The following is a 7,585-nucleotide window of genomic DNA, read 5'->3' as shown; positions in this document are numbered from 1 at the left end:
GAGTTTTGACCGCTACTTGAAATCAGGAGATTTTTTGGAATGTCTCATCCTGAAACGTGTGCCCATATTTGTGGAAAGGTTGGGAAAAGCCTGTGATTAACTGAAGTCTAAGGTTAATGCTTGCATAAGCCTCCTCAGGAAGGAAGGGGGAAGAAGCAACGTCTCAAAACAAGGACAGGAGCGTCAGACCCTGCTCATTCTCTACATGTTTCTCTCTTCACATGTACTAAGGTTTTTGTTGCTGTTGTTTTCTGTGAGCTGCTTATTTTCCACAAAACTTTACTTACGGAAAATATTGGACAAACTTGGTTTCCTCCGGAGACTTGCGTTGCTTCTTCTAGGAGATAGAGGATGTCAGTGCTGGATCATATAAACTAATTTCTCCCCCAGAGTATTGTTAGACCATCATATGATCTATATTTGGCCCCCACACCTGGGTAAAGATTCACTTGTTCCATCTTGGCAGCGACTCCCCCTGCCCCCTCCATCTTCCTACTATTTTTCTTAATAAGTAGACTTGAAATAATAGATTGTCCTGTATTTCCATTTGTGATGGGATGGCTTTGTTTTTGTTTTCTCTCTTACACGAATTTTATACACTTTGTCTTCCCGGCTTCATGGATCAAGACGCTCACACATTATCTAGGTTGGATGGGCCCTTTGTCCCCTATGTACTTGGAGACTGAGCAAACCAACACTCAGGTCATGCTGTTTAGCAAATGTCTTCAGGTGACACACCTGATACAAGGCTCTGCCTGGGTAGCAAGGTTCCCATCTTCACTTAATCTTTTGTTCTGAGAATTGCTTTCTTATTTGCTACCTCATTATTCCTTGGGTTTTAAAGGTAAATTAACTCATGTTTGATGTGTTTTTTTGTGGGCCTTATAGATTATAGATAGGGATTAATGTATAAAATAGTTTAACTTACAGTGATATTGTTTATATTTATTAAACACATCATTAGATAAGACTGTATTACTGTACAGCTTTTCCCATTATCAATCAAGTCAAGAAACAGGCTGTAACTCCTCTCTGTGCCCTGCGCCTCTTCCACTCTGTACCTTGTGGCAACATCTGGAATTGCTATCATAATACTGGGCTCTAACTATCCTTCTATTCTTATTCCAGACTCCTTATGACACTTCAACACCTTTTCTGTATCTTTCATAATCAAACTACACAGGTGCTCTTTCCTCTTTCCTACTCCACAAAGATCCAGGAAAATAGAAATTAGAACTGCCTCTTCCATTTCCCCTTATCCTGTGCTCAGAGAACCAATCCAAGGACTGCTTTAACCAAGAAAATGGGTTGTTTAAATGCAAAAATGGTTCCTAGGGAAAAACTGAACTAGGAGAATGACTCCTGCTACCAAACCTACCCTATGAATTATGTTCTTGAGCTAACAAATAAGATAATACAAGTCTTTTTTCTCTCCATTCCTCTGTGAAAGGAGTACCATCAAACTGTCACTCATTTCCTAGGTTTCATATTCTGTTGACAGCAAATCATGAAACACACTACAGTCATTTCTATATGCACCATTCTTACCTTGTGACCACCCCCCCACACCCCAACAACACACACACAATGTTATTCAGGTAGAAACACTAGATGGACTGTGAGTTACCTAGAGTTCTCTATTTAGTACATGCAAGTTCTTTGAGTCATAGCTAAACTTGCTACCTATGAGGCACAAGGATGAGGAAATGAATCATCACTCATTGGCCATGATGAGGGTACCTGAGTCACAAAAGATAGGATTTATCCCTTTTGTGAGTATTTTATAAGTTTACTCATGTACTGAGTCAAATGTTAAATCTATTTTTTCAAATGATGACTTTACAATGTTATCATTTGGGTAGGGACTAATGCATCAACCATCCAAAAATAAGGAGGTAACTTATTTTGTATTTTGATCCATCTATACTCAAAGACATCAAAGTAAGTAAACCACAATAAAATTCCATTTATCTCATTTTGTTTGTATTTAAATTAACTGCATTTCCAGTGGCAGAATTCTCAAATTTCCAAGACAATAAGGTAGGAATTACTTTAAAAACAATCCTCCCACAGAATGAATCAATTCTATTTTCCAGTGGATAGCATTCTCCTTGCCAATAATCCTAAAGTAATGCCAAAACAGACACATAAAAGCGCTTCAACAACAGCGAATATTTCTAGAGGGAATTTTCCCTGAAAACTGCTTTTGTCTGCATCCTAACTAAAATTAATAAAAACTACCACATACTTTTTTTTTTAAAAAAAGGAACTTTCAGAAAGCACAGAAAAATAAAAGAAAAAGGTCAGTTATTTAAAGATAGCTATATTGTATCTGAAATGATAGACTACAGAATTCAAATTTTAACTGTGGATACATTTTACTTTTTAAAAAATAGGTAATATTTTATTAAGCACAGCATTCTGGTTTTGATTCCTCATTTTAAGAGCTGAGCAAAAGATCACAAGGGAGCCTTAGAAAATATGTGTCACTTATTACTTTCTCAGTCCATCTTATCCTGGGTACAAAGTGTAATCTTTGGTGAGGAAAATAAAATAGAAAATGCTAAGATCCAGGTTCCAAAGAACATATGCACAAGGTTTCTCAATAGTTAATTTTTCTTTCCTTTGTTGCTGTTGGCTTTTTTCCAAAGGCACAGCAAGATTTTGGAGAACATTGTTCAATTCAGCACTAGCAGAGCACCTGCTGACACGTTTAAAACATTAAATCTGAGGCTCTTGGGTTCTATAAGTAATTATCAGCAATATAATTATTTCTCATTTTAATCCATTGTGCACAAAAATGTGTATGTGTGCACGTGTGTGTGTGTGTGTGTGTGTGTGTACACTGCATATATCATTAGTAGTCTCTTTTGTTTTTGTTATCAGAGATCCTATATAATAAAGAGGTAATATGCAAATTGACCCTCACTCCATCCTGCCATCACAAGACAGCTGCACCCACAGCGGAGGTGGGGTTCCCATAACAAGTCATAATAAGGGATCAGCAGGGACCTGAGACTGCGCCCCCTGCCTGGTGGGGCTTGACAGGGGACCTCAGGCCACACCCCCTTCCCAGCAGGGCTTCACGGGGGACCTCAGGCCACTACCCAACCTGGCGGGGCTTGACGGGGGACCTCAGACTGTGCTCCCCACCTGGCGGGGCTTGAAGGGGGACCTGAGGCCATGCCCCCAGCGGCGGGCCAGGGGCCCTCAGGCCACACTCCTTGCACCGGCACCAGGCCAGGGGACCTGAGGGTATACCAGGGGACCTGAGGCTGCATCCCCCACCCAGCACTGGGCTGGGGGACCTGAGGCTGTACCCTCCACCTGGCGGGGCTTGACGGGGGCCCTGAAGCTGCACCCCCCCACACCCAGCGGGGCTTGACGAGGGATCTGAGGCTAAGCCCTCCTGACCGGCACCGGGTCGGGGGACCTGATGCTGTGCCCCCCGCCTGGCAGGGCTTGACGGGGGTGGGGCGGCCGAGTCTGGATCTTGCCCAATGGGGGTGGGGATGGCCAGGTCTGGGTCTCATGCGATTTTGAGGTGCACGTGGGTGGGCGGGGACTTGACTCTGAGTCCTGCAGCATGCCCCAGATTCTGACAGGAGGATGATTTTCATATACATTTTACTAATTTTCTTTCATCTCTGACACTTCTATTATAAAGAGCAAACAGCAATATTAAAATATTTCCTCTGCCGAAACCGGTTTGGCTCAGTGGATAGAGCGTCGGCCTGCGGACTGAAAGGTCCCAGGTTCGATTCCGGTCAACGGCATGTACCTGGGTTGCGGGCATATCCCCAGTAGGAGATGTGCAGGAGGCAGCTGATCGATGTTTCTCTCTCATCGATGTTTCTAACTCTCTCTCTCTCTCCCTTCCTCTCTGTAAAAAATCAATAAAATATATTTAAAAAAAAAATATTTCCTCTAATTAATTCCCTTTTAATGTGCACAAATTTCATGCACTGAGTCACTAGTGTTAAAATAATTGACTAGGCAATTGAAACCTTAGAGATTTCTGAATAGCTGTATTATTTAATTCCATGTAATATAAACTGAAGAGTATGCACACCCTGTCCTTGGACAGTGTATAAATCAACAAGCACAGAGGGGCACCTTATGAGGACAGCAGCCTATGAACTTTTGACTCTGCTCTATGACTCAGCATTCAACAAGTTCTTTAATTTTTCTTTTTTTTTCTGGAAGAGGCTAGTACATGACAGCACTAGGCTGTCACAAAGCAGAGTACATGGGATAACAGAGATCTATATGCACTATGAATATAGAACCCTAACACTGGATACAACTAAGACAGATCTAGGATTTGAGAAAGGAACTAAAAAGATTCAGGATAGAGAATGTCTTTGTGCTAGTGGGATGCTAATTCTTCCTGGTCACTCTTCAAAATCTAAAGAAAATGATTCATAATAAAAGAGAGATAGAGGAAGGAAGGAAGGAAGGAAGGAAGGAAGGAAGGAAGGAAGGAAGGAAGGAAGGAAGGAAGGAAGGAAGGAAAGAAGGCGAAGACAATAGGAAATCAGCTGGCTCAATCTAACTGTCATTACTAAGAACTCTAATTGTTACAGGCCAATCTCTACATTTATGCTTGATAGACCTGCTTCAGTTTATTTATTATTCATGAGACAAGTAATTATCAATATTCATTGAAGTCTAATTTTTTGTTTTTTCCAGGAGTGTTTTAAAATTATTCTCATGGAGATTTTACATGTTTCTTTTAAAATGTGTTCCTAATGCCTCATTAAAGCTGTAAAGGACAAACATTTACTGCTTAACATGTAAACATTTTTGTTGCTGTTAGAGATGGGATTTTTCTCTACCTCTTTTACCCCATCTTTTAATTGTTTATTAGTTTATTATTTAGGTACATGAAGGTTATAGGTTTTTGCATATTAATTTTATTTCCTGTCACTTCCCTGGATTCTTTCATTGGTTGAATTTGTTTTATGATTCATTTGGTGTTTTCCAAATATACTAGTATATGATCTATAAAACCATTCTTATGTATTTCATTGAGTTCTCTTCTTTTATTGAAGGAACTTACACACCCTGTACAGTAGTGAGTATTAGTGGAGTTAGCAGCCATCCATGCATGTGCCTTAGTTTCATGAACATGCCTTCCTAATAAATAAAATACTGGCTTTAGGAATAAAATATATACTCAGGAAAGTATCCCCCCCCCCCACTAAAGTCATAAATTCCTTTTCCCACATCTATCTGAGCAGCAAAAATTATAGACAGGGGGAACCACTCAGAGGGTGGGTGCAATCAAAGACAAGAAACAATGACCAGGAGAATTCTCCCCAGAGAGCAGAATTTCTTGAAGAATGAAAAAGCCTTTGCAAAAGCTGCCTAGCAAGATCTCTGGTTTACAACAGGCTGATGCCTGCTGTGTCTCCCGCTCTCTCTATTGTTCAGAACTATGGTTATTTGTTTTATGGACATGGTCCACCACTGTGAGGTGGTTGTATGCTGCAGGGTCACTAGGCTGCAAGGAGCCACATCAGGGTCTTATGGGGAGAACACGCTCCTTGCCTGCAGGCCCTGCACTGTGAAATGGGCCTAATGACTTGGGGTAAGACTCGGAGGGAGATGAGTGTGTGTGTTTATCCCCTGGACACACAGCTAGACTACACTTCCATTTCCCTCGCTGTCCTTGATTTGGCCAATGAAATACAGATTAAAATAATATATGGCATTTTCCGGACTGCCTTTCCATCTCTACCACCCCTCCTCGCAAAACCACCAATTTGTTTGATTTAAAAAAAAAATGAGAAAACTTAGTTGCAAACATAATTTTTTTTATTTAGAACAGGACAGAAAGTCAGTGAAGGAAAGAGTAGATTCGGTCGCTTTTGTGGAATTGGAGACAGACAACCTTGGTCCACATCCAAGTGCCTTTGGAAGCGGGGCGGCAGGTGTACTAACACTCTGACTCGCTCTCTCTGTGCTTGCTGGTCAGTCACCTGCGTGCATGGGTGGAGGAGTGGGGGAGGAGTGATGGGGAAGAGGAGGAAAGAGTGTGGCCCTCATGGCTGGAGTTACAGGTGCCAGAAAAGGAAAGGGGTGCCTGCATATGGTTACACAGATTTTCATCTCTGTCCCTCTGCCCATCTCTCAGATAAACTGAAACAACTTAAATGATATCAGATCCTGGTATTTGTTATGTGTATTTTATTGAATACTCTGAATCTCAGAGAAATGAGAATGACTTACCTATGTGACTTCACATAGGTTTCATTTGGGCCTTTGGATGTCAAAGCTTCTGCCCTTTCTACCATACTGAATATCCTACAAAGATTTTGTTCAGAGAGCTAAAGGTCTGTCTCATCCTGCCATGTTTAAAGTATAAAGAGAAACATTAGGTAGCTCACTCAGATATTTTTCATCCTGAATCAATTTGGCTTATGCTATATCTCTACATGTCATCGACTCATCAATTTTCCAGTTGATGCTTTTCGCACTGCTATCAACACTCTGCCAATCAAACTTAGAAAAGAGTAGGGCTAAGACAGCCCCCAGTGGCCATTTTTTTCCATCTGCTTTGCCTTGAAAAACAAATTAACTTTGTAGCAACTCAGTATTATAATTCTGCAGTGTCACAATCAGTCCAAATGATACTTAGAAATATGTCAATGAAAAGGGATCGGGCTCCCCTTTCAAAGACAGTATGGCAGGAATAATTCAAGGCAGGACATAGTCCAGAATCAGAAATGCTGGCGTAAAACCATGGAAATGAAGGAGGAACCGAGAACCAGAGTCTGAGCACCGATAAGAGTTCAGAGGAAAGCAGGAACCCAGTGTAGCAGAAATGGAGCAAGGAGGGTCAGGGACACGGAAGTCCAGAGATGCCAAGAAGGGAGGAAAGGCAGGACGAAGAGATAAGAACAGGGAGAGGGATTGCCGGGGCCATGTCTGATATTGAAAACTGTAGCAGTTCCCAGCGGACTTTTATCCCTCAAACTGCCAGTTAATCTCTAACAGCTAAGAAACCCAGACCGTGGTAAGAGGTTTCTAAAATAAAGAGATGAAACAATAACACACCCGTATCATTAATTTTTTCACATTTAAATTTCCAGTGTTTTTTAGAAAGCAGCAGTTTCTATTTTCTATTAAAGTATATAAAAAAGGATTGAGATAAAGTTCCTACTGTTAGATGCCCATAGATTTTTGGAAAATAAAAACTCAACCATGTGATACAGATTATGAAGTGCAATAGAAATAATAGAGAGATTTGTTTTGTTTGGATATAGTTTCGCTGCATGATTTGAAACTGGGACTCAGCACTGATTAGGTAGGCGATAGAGAGAAGACAGGGCAAATGAAAAGATGGATGATCCAAAAACAGCATCCGAATAAAACTGGAACATGTGAACTTCACTGCCCCATGTGATGCTAAAATGGAATTTTTGAGCTTTTGTGATGGCTCATAGATGTGGATCTGAGTAAATAAGGTGTTCTTCTATCTGGAGGGTTATCTTTTTGTTTAAAATACATTTTATTGATTTCAGAGAGAAAGGAAGAGAGAAGCATCAATGTTAGACACATGGATCGGCTACCCCTTGCC

This window comes from Myotis daubentonii, chromosome 12 (assembly GCF_963259705.1).
Source record: "Myotis daubentonii chromosome 12, mMyoDau2.1, whole genome shotgun sequence".
Lineage (NCBI taxonomy): Eukaryota > Metazoa > Chordata > Mammalia > Chiroptera > Vespertilionidae > Myotis > Myotis daubentonii.
The sequence above is the reverse complement of the archived record's forward strand: the minus strand, read 5'-3'. Positions refer to the sequence as shown.